The following is an 18,972-nucleotide window of genomic DNA, read 5'->3' on the forward strand; positions in this document are numbered from 1 at the left end:
GAAAAAGTACAGAGGAAGGTGACCAAGATAATTAAGTAGTTGGAGCAACCTTCCTACAAGGAAAGGCTGAAGAGTCTGGGACTTTTCAGTTTAGGAAAGAGACAGCTAAGGGGGGATATGACAGAGGTGCATATCTCTCTAAAGGGCATTATGATAGAGGCTGCTTGGGGGAGGAGCAGGATAAAAATCAAATAATAAAATTATGCATGGGGTGGAGACTGTTGACAAAGAAAACAGGGCTGCACTTACCTGTAACCACTGTTCATCGAGTAGCCTGTGTAAGCGCACATAGGACTGTGCAGCCTCAGGCCAGCCACAGAAAGGATATAGCAAGTTTTCCCCAATGATATAATGCTCTAAAATGCCCACGAGTGCTACCCCTCTCCCACAGATGGAGGGGAGACTCTCCTGCCAGAAGTCACCTGATGTGGAAGGGGCTAGCACTTTCCCCTCAATTCTCCATCTGCCGCTACGTAATAGCCTCCATCATCGCATCAACATCCATGGATTAATGTCAGATAAAGGTAGATTCGGGATGACCATGTTGTTGTGGAGAAGGTGTTTTGCAAAGATGATCCAGCTGAGAAGGTGGGTGATGAAGCTTGAGCCCTTGTTCAGGGTGCCAAGATTTGTAATGGGCACTCAACTCTAGCTAACTTGTAGTTCTGTCTAATAGGAGCAACGATCCAGTGTGATAGTGTTTGTGAAGAAGGTTTTCTGCCCTTTTTGTCTCCCCCCCCCAAAAAAAAAACCAAATTAAAAGGTTATGGTCAAACCTGATATCTTTGACTCTATCTAGGTCTGTGAGAATGGCTATACAAATATCTAGGCCAGGGGTAGTCAAACTGCGGCCCTCCAGATGTCCATGGACTACAATTCCCAGAAGCCCCTGCCAGCATTCGCTGGCAGGGGCTTCTGGGAATTGTAGTCCATGGACATCTGGAGGGCCGCAGTTTGACTACCCCTGATCTAGGCAGTGCATCGTTCTATGAGCCTCAGTATTTGGGTTTGGAAAAAAAGTTGGCAAAGTAATGCTCTGGTTGAGATAAAATTCTGAAACAGCCTTAGGTAGAAATGTTAGACTGGATCTTAAAACCACCTTATCAGGATATCAGGGATTGCAGGAAAGAGCAGAAAGTTCCACAACCCTGCAAGCAGATGTGATTGCCACTAGAAAGGCTGTTTTATATGATAGAAATGATCTCACACTCAGTCACTGGTTTGAAGGGTTTATGGGTCAGGCGTGACAAAACCAGTGTCAAAGACCATTGTCTAACAGGCATTCATGTTGGGGGATACAAATTGTTGAGACCCTTCACAAAACGTTTAGCCTTATTTGAGGAAAACAGAGTTGCCCTCAATTGGCCAATGTTTTAAAGGAACTCTAGCCAAATTAACCTTGGTAGATGAATTTTGGAGCCCAGCATCCTTCAAACATAACAAACAACAAAGGACATGTGATACTGACCAAGATTCTACGTTCTGTTCTTTTGCCAATGCCACAAAACCCTCCCATTTGTACTTTTAAGAACAGAGCATGGAAGGTTTCCTGGAAGCTAAAATATGTCGGAAATGGCAACAGGGTTTTCAGTGCTGGCGATCTCAAGGTATTCTGCCATGACATTAATCCAGAACACCGGCAGAGTTGTTGTCTCAAACATACTTTTAAGGCCGCCATCATTTGCAATCTCCAGCAGCTGATCTTCTTCCTGTAGATTCACCTGGTTTGTTGACAAATGGGTCGCGGATCCATTCCTTGCCAGTTTGTGGATCTTTTGTGCTTGGGAAGTAGCACTCAAACTCCTTTAAAAGCAAAGACAGGTGATCATGCACCAGCTGGGAGAATGAAGGCTCAAGCTCACCCAAAATACCCGCTGATGTTGGAAACTGCCATAGGACAGCTACAGTCATAGACCCTTTTAAAAAATGGGTTAGATAGATTAATGGAGGATAGGTCTACCAGTGACTACTAGCAATAGTGACTAAAGGGAGCCTCCACATTCAATGGCAGTCTGAATCCAAGTGTCAGGAGGCAGCATCAGGGAGAGGCCTCATTAGGGATGGACACCAACCGGCTGATGAGCTAAAGCTCATCACAAATTTTGGCCAGTTCGTGGTTTGTGAAGCAATGTTTGCAATATGAAGAACCACGAACTTTCACGAATTTTGATGCAGCTCATGGTGGTTTGTGAAGACTCTATGAAAAACATCTGAGTAGAGGAGCAGTCTGCTGCTTCCCTGTTTGGTTTAAATGCCCCCCCCCAGCTATTTCACCCCTTGCTTTCTCCTCCCTGCCACTCAGCTGTTTGGTTTAAATGGCTGATGCTTTCTACTCTCAGCGAAAGCCACAGGGACTAGATAACAGGAGTTTAAACTTTAAATGGCTCATGAATCAAGTTGGTTTCACGAACCAACCACCTGGTTTGTATGGGTTCATGGCTCAGTTCATGGTGTAGCCACAAGCTGAACTGCAAAAATGCAGTTCATGCCCTTCCCTACTCTATGCCCTGTTGTTGGCCTTTCAACGGAAGTTATTTTCCACTATGTGAAACAGAATCCTGGACTAGATAGACAGCTGATCTGATCCAGCAGGGCTCTTCTTATGTTCTTCTGCACTCAAAGCACAGGCATTACACAGTAGTCTGGTCCAGAGTCCCTATCCCTTTACAAAGCATCTTCCTCAACCATTTAATGTCTCTATGACCTGTGTTAAAAATCCCTCCTGAATAATTCAGCCATGCATAGTTTGCAGGAAGCCATGCAAGCAGGAGCCTTCTTAACCTCAACAGGCAGGCCGTTCCATAAGGTGGGAGCACTTATTAAGCACACAACCCCATACCTGTTGAGCACACAGTTAAGTAAATACATGTGCATGTCATGTGACTACATCTGCATTCAGTTCTCTTCTCCGGTAGGAAACATCAAAAGTGGTACAAAGACAGCAGAACAGATGTGTTGTGTTCGTTCAAACCAGGGGTAGTCAAACTGCGGCCCTCCAGATGTCCATGGACTACAATTCCCAGAAGCCCCTGCCAGCGAATGCTTACAGTGCTGGCAGGGGCTTCTGGGAATTGTAGTCCATGGACATCTGGAGGGCCGCAGTTTGACTACCCCTGGTTCAAACTATCTAATTACCAGGTACGGTCCTAATTTTCTGATTCCCCTTCCAGATAAATTGGACATTCTAAAGTTTTTTTTCCTGTTTCTGACCTTTCCCCCTGACCTATTCAAATTTTGTTAGTGTGAGTTGCTGAATTTGTCATTTCTTAGGCATAGATTATTTCTCCAAATCTCTAGAAGTTAAAAGAGTAAGGACTGAACATGTCAGTACAAGAACATAGATACTGAGACACAGTCTACCAATGTACACACTGGTATATCTTGAGCTGTTGTTATAGAATATATTGTAGAACAATTTTTTCCTAATGTATTTTAAATGATAAAACAAATGTGCCCTGTGTTTTAAAATTAGTACTGGGTAGAGTATGACAAAGTATGTAAAAACATCAAGCTAGTCAGAACCTTGTGTACGATGTAACTGGTGAAAGGCTTGTGTATTGATTCTTCGTGTGTTATAATTTTCATCTGTGCCCTGATCTGGGCTGAATCTGTACGGAGCTTTTATTCCAAATCCAGGTCGATTCAGTCCCTGCCGTCTACAATTCCATGTTGATTTTGGGTGATTTAAATTTTTCATCGGCAATAAGCATGTTAGATACAGAGTCATCCTACCTTTCCCCTGCAATATCCTGGACTGGATATAACCCTCAATATTTGAAAAATTTACATGAGTAAAGATGCAGCTCTCTGCTTGTCCCAAGCTAATTTGCTACCTTGAGCCTCCAACACTGTAGAAAAGCTCTGACTGGTCAGGGCGTCAGTTCAAAGGCTTCCTTGTTCCCATGTTGCAAGGCTTCCCTTAAAGGGAAAGCCCTAACTTCTCTTGGCAGAAGCTCCAGAAACCCTAACTTCTCTTGGCAGAGATTTTCCTCTAGGATTTATTCCCCTTCCTCTACTGTCTCCAATCCCTCCCCTTCCTTCAAGAAAAGAAAGAAAGAGGCTCCTGCTGCACTTGGCTCCCCCCTCCATTCTGAGCTTTCCTAATCACGTGCAGAACACTTTTCTGTTTCAAGGAGGGGGGGGGATAGAGGAAGACCCGAGTTCAAATTGATCTGAATTCAGCTGGATCCACAACGGAATAAACAAAGTAAGTGCAGAATCAGCCCTGGATTGCCCAGGCTAGCCTGATCTTATCAGATCTTGTAAGCTATGTAGGGTAGGCCTTAGTCAATATTAGGATAGAAGACCACCAAGGAATACCAAGATGGCTATGCAGAGGCAGCCAATGGCAAATCGCCTCTCAATGTCTCTTGCCTTGAAAACCTTACAGGATCACTGTAAGTTGACTTTTTGCCCCACAGCTACAAAATATTGAAGGGGGTTGGTGTTAGTTTTACAGATACCGTGGACTGCCAAATCGTATAAACTCTCCCTAGATCAATGGTTCTCAACCTTACCTTGTCTGTGACCCCAACTCGGCAGGCGGAGCCCATTCCCAAGGCTCCACCTCCTCCGCCCCCTGGCCTCTGCCCACCTCCGCCTGCTGCCTGGCTCCGCCGACACCCTCCTGCCACTGCCACCCATCGTGGTTGCGGCGGCAACATGCAACCTACCAACTCCAGGGAAGGGGCCAAGCAATTCCAAATGGGGTCGCGACCCACAGGTTGAGAAGCACTGCCCTAGATGCTAACATGACTGAACTGAAGCTATTGTGCTCTAGTCACTTTCTGTGAAGACAAGCCTCATTAGAAACGACAATAATGCTAGGAAAAGTTGAAGGCAACAGGGAAAGAGGAAGACCCAACATGAGATGGACTGACTCTGTGAGGGAAGCCACAGTCTGCAAGGCCTGAGCAAGGCTGTTAATGATAAGACGATTTGGATGGCATGAATTAATAAGGTTGCCATACGCTGGAAACAACTTAACGGCACTTAATTCTCGCACTCACATGTAGTGATTAGAATCCTGAGCATCAAGGAGAGTTGGATGCTGTACACTGCCTGAGTGTGATGGACAAATGTCAACAGTTTCTGTGCACGTTGACTTGATGGCTAGTGGCTAAAAGATTGAACTGACTCAGGAAGGAGAGCCTTGTGTTTAAAGAGCTAGATTTGAATCCAGTAGCATCTTGGAGCCTCTTGTGGCGCAGGGTGGTAAGGCAGCCAACATGCTGTCTGAATCTCTGACCATGAGGCTGGGAGTTCAATCCCAGCAGCCGGCTCAAGGTTGACTCAGCCTTCCATCCTTCTGAGGTCGGTAAAATGAGTACCCAGCTTGCTTGCTGGGGGGTAAATGGTAATGACTGGGGAAGGCACTGGCAAACCACCCTGTATTGAGTCTGCCATGAAAACGCTAGAGGGCGTCACCCCAAGGGTCAGACATGACTCAGTGCTTGCACAGGGGATACCTTTACTTTTAGCACCTTAAAGATCAACAAGATTTCCAAGGTATAAGTGTTTGAAAGTTAAAGTTCCCTTTACTGGAAGTGTTTGAAGTGATCTGAGAGTTCTGTAAACAGTAGTCTTCGAGCAGCAGCTGGACAAACCTGTATGAGGGGAGCTTTAGCCTGGTCCTGCATTGAGCAGGGGATTGGACTAGATCGACTGTATGGCCCCCTTCCAATTCAATCATTCTAGTCCATTCTTTTCAAATGTGTACCCTGTTTTTCCTCAAGTTTTCTGAGAGTGGTTTTGTGGCAAGTCTTTCTCTTTGCTTCACTTTCTAGGCAAAGGTAATTCAAAAGCATACTGATTCCCTCAGATTCCCACCTCACCCCCTGCCCTTGTCCTACCTGTTGAAGACCGCTCCATCATCCACATTGAGGTAGTTCCTCCCACTCTGCACCCTCCACCACTCTGCCCCCCGCCCCCAAATTCATCATTGTACACACTCCACTATTGCTTACTTTTCCCACCCCTTTCTTTTTTTGGATTTTTTACAAACAGAATAAGTCATACAATATGAATTTATTGCTGTTCTTGGATTGCTGGGGGCGAGGGATTAACTGACAGGGAAACCTTCTCTGGGAAACTACCGCAGGGTCACATGCAAAGTAGGGGGGGGGGGAGAAGACAAGTCAATCGGTTTGTGTTTGCCGGCTCTGTGGGGTTGGCTGCTGTTGAGCTTCATGGTTCACTGGGGCAGGCAAAAGAGGAACCAGCCAGGGCTCACCTGCTAGCTGCATGGGTTGGGCTGGCAGGCCCATGAAGCCCCCCACAGGCCAGCCCATTGGGCATTTGAGGAATGGGCACCAGTAGAAAGCAGACCACCAAGCACTCTCCACACCTCCTGTGCTGCCTTTATAGGGACCTGCAGCTGACCTTTCGATAGGTTGAAGGACAAACTGGAAGCCAGTGAGGATGAACTGAAAATGGAGCAATATGATCAAAAGAGTGTGCATGGGAGAACATTATTTAATGCTTTTAATGGTACAGCAATCAAGGCTGTAAACTGACAATCCTCAATGCTAAGAATACTCATGTCTCCTTATATAAGATGGGAGGTCAACGATATTCCCCCTGAAAATGTTACTAGGGGAGAACAGTGGTGCTCAGACTGTCTTCGGACCCAGAAGTAGGCCATGGCTTTCTCAATGGTGGACCACGAGTCTGGGAGCGAGGAGGAGGAGGAATGGGGTGAATTGTGAAAGGGTGTTCTAGATGCCTTGGGTGCAAATTTGGGTTTCGCCTCTGTTTTATTTATTTATTTACTTTTAGATTTTTATGCCCCTTTTCCCCAAGGGCTCAAGGTGGCTTACAACATGTTAAAACAATAAAACAAAATTTAAAGCCATTAACATTAAACTTGTGCATAAATTAACAGTCAAAGATCTTTCACCTTCTTTCTAATGGGAGAAGGGGGGAGTGGAGTGCTATAATATCCTTGGTAAGTGGCATGCAGAAATGATTGCCTATGTAATGTGAAATGTGTGTGTTCGTCTGTGGGTGCGCATGTGTTTTCAAATTTGTTATAACTGATGTGACATTATTGCATTTTATGTAGGGTTGGGATAAAATAAAATGGAGATACTTCTCAAAGGGGTTCCCAAAATTAGACTAAACCAAAATTAGACTAAGCACCAGTAAGGCAGGTAAGACTGCACCAGTTAGGATATGGCAACAGGGACATATAGGGAGAAAATATGCTCTACAAACAGGAAATGTACCCAGGTGTCTCTGTGTTGTCTTTCTGGTTGTTTGAATCAGTGAGGAATGACTTTATCCTTCCTAAAATACATATTTGTAAATGATGGGAGTTTTCCTTGTCTCCTTGCATGAAGGTGTTTTGCTTATCATGTCTGTGTTAAATTTGCACAAGGGCTTCTTAACATAGAATCATAGAGTTGGAAGGGGCCATACAGACCATCTAGTCCAACCCCCCGCTCAACGCAGGATCAGCCCTAAGCACCCTAAAGCATCCAAGAAAAGTGTGTATCCAACCTTTGCCTGAAGACTGCCAGTGAGGGGGAGCTCACCACCTCCTTAGGCAGCCTATTCCACTGCTGAACTACTCTGTGAAACATTTTTTCCTGATATCTAGCCTATATCGTCGTACTTGTAGTTTAAACCCATTACTGCTCGTCCTTTCCTCTGCAGCCAACGGAAACAGCATCCTGCCCTCCTCCAAGTGACAACCTTTCAAATACTTAGAGGGCTATCATGTCCCCTCTCAACCTCCTTTTCTCCAGGCTGAACATTCACAAGTCCCTCATAGGGCTTGGTCCCTTGGCCCCAGATCATCTTAGTCGCTCTCCTCTGTACCCTTTCAGTTTTATCTACGTCCTTCTTGAAGTGAGGCCTCCAGAACTGCCAGTAGTCCCCAATCTTTTTATCATCGGGACTGGTCAACGTGTGACAATTTTACTGAGGCCGGGGGGGGGGGGTAGTCTTTTGCCGAGGGACATAGCCGCTGCCTGAGCCCCTGCTCCACTTGCTTTCCTGCTGGCGCCCCTGACTTCCTGCCACCTGCTGGGGGGCACTGCCAGCAGCAGCTGCGCAGTGTCACGCCAAGGGGGAGCCCCAGCCATGGCGGCCACTGGAGAGCACCAAAGGTGAGCCGGCGGCAGAGTGGAAGGGCAGCCCCTGAGGCAGCAGCCGGGGAGGAGGACGAGGAGGAGCCACGGCCCGGTACCAACTCATCCACAGACTGGTCCCAGTCCCCGGACTGGGGGTTGGGGACCACTGCCATATACAATGGGACTATGACATCTTGTGATTTTGATGTGATGCCCCTGTTGACACAGCCCAAAATGGCATTTGCCTTTTTTACCGCTGCATCACACTGCCTGCTCATGTTTAGTTTTCAGTCCACAAGTACCCCAAGGTCTCGTTCACACACAGTGCTACCTAGAAGCGTATCCCCCATCCAGTAGGCATGCTTTTCATTTTTCTGACCCAGATGCAGAACTTTACACTTATCTTTATTAAATTGCGTCTTGTTCTCATTTGTCCATTTTTCCATTGTGTTCAGATCTCGTTGAACTCTGTCTCTATCTTCCGGAGTATTTGCCAGTCCTCCCAATTTGGTGTCATCTGCAAACTTGATGAGTAGTCCCTCCACCCCCTCATCTAGGTTAATAAAGATGTTAAAAAGTACTGGACTGAGCCCTGAGGTACCCTGCTACTCACCTCCCTCCAGTCTGATGAAACACCATTGACAGCATCTTACTATGTGGGTCCGTCCCTTTGTTTGGCTACCCTGGCGGCCAAATTTGCATGAAAATGTGAGCAGATTCCCTTTTTAGAGTATCTCATATGAATGCAAGTGCTGCTTCCAAGTTGCATCTCATGGTAACGACAGCAAAGTGCCTTCAAGGCAAGTGACAAGCAGGGATGGTTTGTCATTTCCTTCCTCTGCAGAGCCTTCCTTGACAGTCTCTTGTCCATGTACGAACCTTCCTTAGCATCCAAGACGTGATGAGATCGGGTTGTACCATACCCTCTCCCTTCCCAGAGTGTCTCTTACCCAGAAAAAAATCCAAAAAAACCAAACCCAGCCCTGTCTGTCTATTACAACAAAGACTAAAAGAGGCCTTATGGTAACTAAAAGACAAACACATTTGAGTCTGAGTCCAGAGGCATCTAAGTTTTATTTTCGGTTTCATGTGCATACCCTTAAAGGTGCCACTGGATTGAAACTTTGTTGTGCTGCTTGAGACCAGCATGGCCGAGGGTTGCCAGCTCCAGGTTGCAGAAAACTGGAGACTTTGAGGGTGGAGCCCGTAGAGGGTCTGATTTGGCGATGGAAGGAATATAAATCAATACAGTCCACCTTCCCAGCTGCCATTTTGATAGGGGAGCTGGTCTCTGTGGCCTGGAGATGACTTGTAATTCCGGGGGTCCTACCTGGTGGCTGGCACCCCTACCATGACCGCCTACCTCAGGGGTAGTCAAACTGCGGCCCTCCAGATGTCCATGGACTACAATTCCCAGGAGCCCCTGCCAGCGAACGCTGGCAGGGGCTCCTGGGAATTGTAGTCCATGGACATCTGGAGGGCCGCAGTTTGACTACCCCTGGCCTACCTGAATCTAAATTTTGCCACTATGGTTCTTAAAGCAGCAAAGTGCTATGTGTGATTTTTCAGAAGCAAGGTCTTGCTGTGTTAAATACGGCTTTCTATCAAGCAAGAGTGGTTAGGCATTACAGCCTTCTCAGGTGCTAGAAAAAAATCCTTTCTTCAAGCACGCAAACAGCCTTTGGAAGAGCTACAGCCCGAACAGAATAAATTCCAGTGAAATAAAGGTGCAGAATGGTGACGCTATACCTCCTTCCCAGGAACGAGAGAGAGGGGGGTACACTTTATTGATTTTGTCAAGCATTGGCACCTACACCCTACATCAAATCTCCAGGTTGAAAAGTCCCAACAAGTGTATCCCCATCTTCTCCACACACACACACACACACACACAGCCCGCTCCAAAAGCGAACCCTGTGCCTTTAAAACGCCTGCAAGCGGGAGAAAAACAAACTGTGATTTATATAAGCTGGGTAATCATGTGATTTTCAGGAAAGCGCCCTCCACCCCCTCCCGGCTCCTCATCCCTGCGCTGGCCTCCGCCTGGCTCGCCAGCCCAGTTCGAAGAAAGAGGCACCAGTGCTGGGGCCTGCTCAGGGGGCGGAAGGGAGAGATTCATTCAGAAAGGGAGCAAGCCAAACAAACAGCGGCCAGGCGGGAAAGGAGGGAAGGAGGGAGGGAGGGAGGGAGAAAGGACGAGGCCCCGGCATTGTTTTCATTCCTGCCATTCTTTTCCCTCCGTAGAACCAGGGTCGGTCGGAAAAGCCAGCTTTATGCCTTTCGGGGCCAAACCTGCATCTCAAACCTAATTCCAAGGCAGATTCGTTGGAAAGCGGGGCGAGGAGGAGAGGAGGCATCTTTCCCTGTTCGTAATATTCCATCTGCCTCTGAGCCTTCCTTTGCAATATAAAAGCGTCCCTTCCCTCCCTCCCTTCCAAGCTGCCAGGCTTAGAAGAGGGAAAACACACACATTTTAAATCTTTGACATATATGCTGGCCAGGGTGGCGCTGAAAAAAAAAATGAAGCAATGAGAGGGGAGACAGATTTATTCCTGATCAGAAAATCAAATTGCGGCGAAGGAAAGGGGTGAAAAAGGAAGTCGCAGAGGTGTTTTGCACTAGAAAGAAGTCTGACCGGGAAAATGGCTTCTCTCTGTCTCTCTCTCTCTCTCTCAGCAAGATGGTTCCCTCATAAGTGTTTCAGTATTTTGTTTCTGGGGAAAGCAATGAACGTTTACAGCAAGAACAGAGAATCTTGACGTGACTGTCAAAGCCAGAAAGCTTGGGATATTCTCGTTTGCGTTATCCATATGGGAAGGGATTAATGCATAGCACCAGACTCTTTTTCGTTCATTCTCACCAGACATTCCGTTCCACAGAGAGTAAAGAGCAAATATTCAACATATCTTGATGTTCCGTTACGCCCAGTTTTTTGTAGTCACCTCTGAGTGTTCAAGGTATGAAAAGGAAGTATGTGATTGCAACCAAGGGGAAGATGAAGTCTGAATCTGGACTATGTAAGAAAAAAACAAACAACAAACCCAAAACAGGAGTGGATAACCGTAGCCTCCAGGAAAGTGTCTCTTGCAGCCATGTGTCTTTTAAGATCACTGAGATATGCTCTGGTGTGTTAAGAATGCATCTTTGAAGTTTGTACATGGGGTGATTCTCTAAAGAAATGTTGCTACTTGGAGGCATGATAAAGACTGTAAAGGATTCCTCATTGGCTGGTGGTTGGGAGCTGAGTTGCATATTAAATACTAAGGATCACCGATTAGCCCGTTTGGTTGCAGGAACTGAAGAATATTTTGATTTGGGGTATTGAAGGAAAACTGCTGAAAACAGGAAAATAGGTTCTGTTTATTTATCTTTCAACTAAAAGTCCCTAAGGCAGTTTAAAATGGAGGACAATGTGGTATAATAAAAAAATAATAAGGAACAATAAAAATTCATTTTAAAACAGTCAATAAAATACAAATTGCAGTGATGCTACCACTCCATTTGTCCCATGTCTTAGAACATTAATACCTTCCAGAAAAGGCAGGTCTTCAAATCTTTTAGGGAAGGTCTTTAGGAAAGTAGCTGTTCCAACTTCTGTGGGAGGGAGTTTCAGGGGTGGGGGCAACAGCCAAAAAAGCGACCCACCAAGTTTCTACCAGCTGTACCTCTGCTATTTTTGGCTCCTGTAAGAAGTCCTAGGACAGCCTGAAGTCTCAGAGTCTTTATACACGTGGGGGCGGTCCTTCAGTTACTGTGGCCCATTTGGGGCTTTAAAGATGGAAGTCAACAGCATGTAGTTAGATGGTCTAACATTGGCTTAACATTCTGGTGGGTGCCTATAAGGGCCCTAACTGCAGCATTTTGGACCAGTTGAGTTTTTTGAATCTTCAAGGGCAGCCCCACAGAACAATGTGGTACACTAGTCAAAGCTCAGCAGCTTCTAAGCAAGGTGTGACTGTGACCAGGACAGCTGGTAAACCCAATTCTGCTAGTAAAAGGCATTCTGATCCTTGGCCATATAAAAATGTTGAGTCTACAAGTAGCCATGCACCCTACAACTGATTTTTAAAGGGAGAATGTAACCCAATCCAATATAGGGAGATTCGCAGATCAGCATTAGTCCCCACTTATAACACTTCCATCTTGTCTGGACTGAGCTATTCACCTTAACTGTCACTAATGCAGAATCCATGTTCTGAATTATTTTGTCCTCAATATGCCTTGCAAATTGAATATAACAAGCTGTCAAGGGGCCTGCCTTTTCCTTCCAAGAGTCCAGCTTGTAATAGGCCTCTTGTAATGGCTTTCTTAAAGAGCCTCTTGTGGCGCAGAGTGGTAAGGCAGCAGTCATGCAATCTGAAAGCTCTGCCCATGAGGCTGGGAGTTCGATCCCAGCAGCTGGCTCAAGGTTTACTCAGCCTTCCATCCTTCGGTAAAATGAGTACTCAGCTTGCTGGGGGAGGTAAACGGTAATGACTGGGGAAGGCACTGGCAAACTACCCCGTATTGAGTCTGCCATGAAAACGCTAGAGGGCGTCACCCCAAGGGTCAGACATGACCTGGTGCTTGCACAGGGGATACCTTTACCTTTAATGGCTTTCTTGGACAGCTCTGTGCTGGGCTGGTGGAGAAGTATCATTTCTCCAGTGACATTATCATTGCTGAGGATGCTCTCAAATGTATTCAGAGTTGTGTTGGGTCAAAGGCCGTCCTCTACTGTCTGTGTTTTTGTTTACCGTTCTTACTGAGATTCAGAGTCTCCCAGAGACACAAAATCTACCATCTAATCATCTTCCCTTTTGCTTCAGATCCCTTAGTTTCACTGTGAACCGGTAGGCCAATCAAGTTTCTGTGACACAGAAGGAATGCTCAGGGGCAATATACCTGAGGTCTCCTCCTGACACCAGAAACTAGGGATGCCAGCCTCCAGGTAGGACCTGGAGATCCCTTGAAATTACAACTCATCTCCAGATGACGGATCAGTTCCCCTGGAGAAAATGGCTACTTTGTAGAGTGGCCTATGGCAGTGGTCCCCAACCCCCAGTCCGGGGACTGGTCCCGGTCCTGGGATCAGTTGGTACCGGGCCACAGCTCCTCATCGTCCTCCTCCCTGGCTGCTGCCTCGGGGGCTGCCCTGCTGGATCTCCAGCAGCCAGCATGGCTGGGGCTTCCCCTCACCATGGCACTATGCAGCTGCTGCTGGCAGTGCCCCCCAGCGGGTGGCAGGAAGTCAGGGGCGCTGATGGGAAAGCAAGTGGAGCAGGGGCTCAGGCGGCGGCAACGTCCCTCGGCAAAAGACTACCCCCCCCCCCGGGCCTCAGTAGAATTGTCAAGCATTGACCGGTCCCCAGTGATAAAAAGGTTGGGGACCACTGGCCTATGGCATTCTCTTTCCCATATGTCCAGGGGTTTTCCAACTTGGATCTAGCAACTCTACTCCTCCCATCTCCTGCTAGTGGCAACGGGGGACCCCAATATCTTTGGATAGTCTTTTTTAAAGGAAGACACTCCCTGACTCTTTTCTGTACCCTTGGCTGTTCTAGCTTCTTTTCACTTACAGAAAAAGCCATAGTATGGTGCTAGACCATTGTCTTCCATGCAGAAGGTCCGTGGTTCAATTGCCAGCATCTCCAGTTAAAAGGATTAGTTCAGAGGCATCAAACTCACTTGTTACAAGGACCGGATCCGACATAAAGGTCAATATCAAGGTGGGCCATGTGTGCCCTACGAAGGACACAGGCAAACCCAACTGATGGTGCTATTCTTTACTCAAAATAGAAACATGCTTAAAACATTAACACTCTTACAGCATTTCCTTGCAATACCTCCTTGATGCCTGCCATCCCGCGCTGGAACAGTTTACAGGGACATCATGCTCAGTTTGTGTCATCTGGCAAAAAAAAGGTAATGGTCATTTGCTCGTGGGCCAGATTAGAGCCCTGGACCGACCGGTTGTGGCCCGCAGGTTGTATGTTTGACACCCCTGGATTAATTGATAATGTGAAACACTTTTACCCAAAACCCTGTAAAACCACATGCAATCAGACTTGACCAGGGGTCTCTACCATGGTGCCCACTGACACACGACCTTTTCTGGCACCCACTAAGTGCTTTAAGGGAGTGGGCAAGGCCAGATAGGGCTTTTGCCTAGCAAGGTTTTTGACTGGCTTTTAGAGATTTGATAGGCTGTGCAGATTTTTTGCAATGTTGCTTTGGCGGCAGCTGCCACCACAGCACAAGGATCTCCCCTGTGTCACTGGAAGCAGGCTGGGGCAATGATTTTATGGCCATCTCTCCCTCCCGTGGAAGCCATTTTGTGGCTGTACCCAACTGTGCCATGTTAGAATTTCAAAGATGCTGCGGACTAAAAAGGCTGGGGGATGGAGACCCCTGGAATAGACAATCCTGACCTTTATTAGTGGTATGACTCAGCTCGGGGCTGTTCATGTGTGCACTGGATTTGTACCTCAGTGCTAGTTTATTATTAGGAAAGATATATATATATATATATATATATATATATATATATCTTTCCTAATATATATCATGAATGGCCTCATTTGCCCTTTTCATACTGTTCCATACTGAGTTGACATTTGTATGAGTTTCCCATCGCAGTCCCAAGATCCCCTTCCTGGATCCTTCCCGCATTCATGACTGTTCCTTTCACTTTAAGGCCTTTTATTTTCCTTTGCAGCGTGATTGAGCAGCAAGGAAAAGCTACGCTGTGAACGTTTCGTCCGCCGCCCTGTTCCTTTCCAGGGGCTTTCCTTCATTTGTCCTGGTGCTTGCTGCGGCACATGTTTCCTGTGTTCTGCCAAAAGGTGTCCTGCCAGTTTGCTTTGTTCTGCCAGAAGTTCCAGTCTTCAAAACTGCTGTGTGTGTGCTTGTACACGCGCAGAAAAGCAACATGACCGTGGGCCCAGCAGAATTATTTAGAAACTGGAGGAGGGGAAGAAAAGAAAAGCAGTTAACAGGAAACTAACAGCATCGATCCACAAAAAGACAGAAGTATTAGAACAAAATAGCTCCTACCTACCCTTTTGTTCCTTGTTTTTTTTTTTTTGTTTTTTTTTGTGCTGGTGTGTGTAAGTGGTAATGAGCTACCCTCCATCCATCCTGGAACAAACAGGACTTGGAAGGGCATGGTGGCATATGTAAATGAGCTGTTTTTCTTCTCTCCAACCACTGAACTAAAACTGAAGCTATTGTACTTTGGGCACTACTCACATAGGATAATGCACTTTCAGTGTGCTTTTGCAGAACAGGAAAATCTACTTCGAAAGTGCATTATCCTATGTGTGCGGAATAAGAGTCACTGGAAAGGACAATATTGCTAGGAAAAGGAAGGCCCAACATGAGATAGTTTGACTCCATAAAGGAAGTCATGTATCTCAGTCTGCAAGACCTGAGAAATACTGTTAACTATGGAACACTTTGAAGGGCGTTAATTCTTAACACAGACACATATGCACTGCAGGCTTTGGGCTGAAGATCTGTGATAGAGGGCCTCCTGTGGCCAGATCCATCCCTGTCAGATGGCCCCACTGCCCCAAGCTCATGATCTCCACCTTCTGTTATTGCAGTTACTCATGTTTCTAAGTTATGTTGCTGTTGCCTATTCATTGAAATGATTATTATATCCCATTCTCAGTTGTTAAAGTTGTTTAACGTATATTCTGTTTTTACTGGTTCTGTATATACCACCCCGAGACGTCACAGTGAGGGACGGTTATATAGATTCATATTCAATACATAATTAAAATACACACAAAATCCAAAGAGCTGTTTGGTCCGGTGTGATTCACAGTAGTCAGATGGTGGATTTTCCCAATGTACCTCCTGATCCAAATATATATTCAGCCTTTGTCAGCTTTTTTGCTGTTGAGAAACCCTCGAAACAGGCTTCACAAAACCCCAGAAGTGGCACGATTGTGCAGAATATGGTTGTGAAGCATGGCTGTGGACACGCCCACCAAGGGCCCCTCTCCTTCCCACCCCTTCCAGGCCCAACACTGACCACTTTGGGAGAGGATTTTAACTAGTTTTAAAAATACGTGAACAATTAATTAACTCTCACCATTCAGGAAACCCAGGACCTATTATGTATGGCGGCAGCCATACCGGGCTGCTGCTGTTCCATTGCGGTGGGGCAAGAAGCCCCGCCGTTCCCTGGTGTATGATGGCCGCCCCAACGCAACAGTCCTGTGCATGCAATGGGGGGCCGGAAGCACCAGGAGCACTCTGCAGTGGCGGTGGGGGGGACCCCTACCACATGATGGTGGGGAGCATCATGACGCTAATGATGATGGTGGGGAGCAGCGTGGGGTGGGGTGGGGGGACATCCCTGTCAGCACCACGGAGCCGTATATATCTCTGTCTGAGTCTGCTATTATAAGTGGCTAATTGCCCACTAGGGCAGTTGGGTCAAGGCTAGCATGCAGCAGTCTTCCTGGAATTCAGAGGAAATGCTTTGCTGCTTTGTCCCCCCCACACACACATGTACCTTTATGAATCTTCTGCCACTCCATTTCAGACTTTTAGAATATAGCGCAATTGTCAACTGCCCTTGTTATTTTTAATCAAGTTTTAAACATCATTTGTGGCAAGTGAAGCAAGAAGGATGTCTGTAAACTGGAAGAGCACGAGGACCCCTTTATAAAACCTGAATGTGAAGAAATGATAAAAGTTATACTTTCTTTGTTCCAAGAGAAAATGACAGCTCACCCCGCCCCCCCCAATAAAAACGGTGTTTCGTGGCAATTTAAAGACTAGAAAGTTTAATACAGAAAACGCTTTCATGGACTAGAGCCCAGATAGATAAAGCGGAACAGTCAGCCGATGTAGACTTTAAATAAAATAGGATAAAGGTATTATACAAATTGTATTAACCAGGGCTTCAACTCATTCTCATTCATTATAAATGTTAAAGTAGCGTACAATAACGAGGGAGGCTACCCTTATTCCCAGCCCCACTGCCCTCCTCTGTTTTGCTATTTGCATGGAGATGTCATAGGAAGGCCACCTCTTGTGTTTCATGACCTCATTCCCACTGTTTACATTTTTTCCTCTAAGTCAGGGGTAGTCAACCTGTGGTCCTCCAGATGTTCATGGACTACAATTCCCATGAGCCCCTGCTGGCAGGGGCTCATGGGAATTGTAGTCCATGAACATCTGGAGGACCACAGGTTGACTACCCCTGCTCTAAGTATTTTCTGACTGAGATTTCCTTTCCTGTGTCTGATAACATGGGCTGTAGCCCACAACAACTTTTCATGGGGAAAAGACGTTCTATATTACCATTCTGTGGTAATAAGTACCATTAAACATCACGGGGCGTATACACAAACAAACTAGAGCTGCTTATTATTAGTCATTATGCTATTCAGGATGTTTTCAAGCCACTGGTGCAGGTCTTCAAAGTAGCCAACAATGTGACTTCTTCCAGTTTTTGCTGTCCCAGACCAATACAGAGACAAATTTAAAACAGGCAGCCCCCCACAATGTAAAATGGGTGGATTTATCCCAGAAATGAACAAGACCCTGAGTTCTTAGCAGGAATTCACACCCTTATTCTGACTTGTTTCTGAGGGAGATGTATATAATTCTTTTGCCTAGGATGCTGCTGAATAGTTTCAATACGGGGCTTCCCATTCCACACCACTCTTTCCCTCACTGGGGGGCATCTTTTCTACGCTAGGCCCCTACTGTTTTCTCACCAGCATGGGGTGAATTGCAGATGCTGATTTCCAAGCAAGCGGTAATTTATAGCACAACAAACAATTTGTCTGAGCTAATTAACTGAAGAAATGTTATCTTCGTTAAATGCTTTCTAGAATATCCACGCAGATTGCTGTGGCATTCATTTTAATGGTCGATATTGACGGATCAGTTCAGAGCAAAACAATTAATCCGGTTTTGCAAATAAAATTCACAAAACCGACCGGCCCACGAATATTTTCACTGGCTTGCCTGCACGTACATATCATTTGTGGCACTGCATAACAGGAGGAAAAAATGTGTGTGAGAGGCAAACCTCAAAACCCAGCTAGATCCTTATATTTATGATAAGGGAATGATATGATAAGGGAATGATCACTGGCAGTCTTCAAGCAAAGGTTGGATACACACTTTTCTTGGATGCTTTGGGCTGATCCTGCGTTGAACAGGGGGTTGGACTAGATGGGCTGTATGGCCCCTTCCAACTCTATGATTCTGTGACTGATTCTATTCTATGATTCTATATGGCACTAGGTGATTTTTCTTGTCTTCCAAATTGGAACACATTTTGGGGGACAAGGGAGCATTCATGTGATGTTGCTCTGTAACCATCCTTTCTTCATCTTTTCCCTACTCTCTAGATCAGGCTTCCTCAACTGGGGTTTAATAAAACCCTGGGGTTTCTTAATGGCCCTGGAAGGGTTTTCCAAGTGGGTGGGAGTTAATTATTTTTTAATATTATTTTTAAATTTGTTAAACATTTATATAGTCAAACCCCACTCCCAAAATGGCCAATGATGGGCCCGGAGGGGGTGGGAAGGGGCGGAGCCCTGGATGGACGTGTCCACAGCTATGCTTCCCAACCATATTCTGCACGATTGCACCACTTCTGGGGTTTCTCAAAGCCCGAAGAATGTTTCAAGGGTTTCTCAATGGTAAAAAGGTTGAGAAAGGCTGCTCTAGATGTTCTTTCTTTCCAAACCGGCTTTACTCTAATCTTTTGGGGGGAAATGTCATTCCAGTGTGTTTATATACTGTCAGGAAGGAATTGTTCTGTATTTTCCCATCATCAGTCCCTTGTGGGCACAGTTTCCTCAGCATTGTTACCCCAACTGCACCTTTATAGGGTTTTTAGAATAATCTCTGTTATGCTATAATGATAAATTACCACTTACAT

The sequence above is a fragment of the Paroedura picta genome, chromosome 3, assembly GCF_049243985.1.
Source record: "Paroedura picta isolate Pp20150507F chromosome 3, Ppicta_v3.0, whole genome shotgun sequence".
Classification (NCBI taxonomy): Eukaryota; Metazoa; Chordata; class Lepidosauria; order Squamata; family Gekkonidae; genus Paroedura; species Paroedura picta.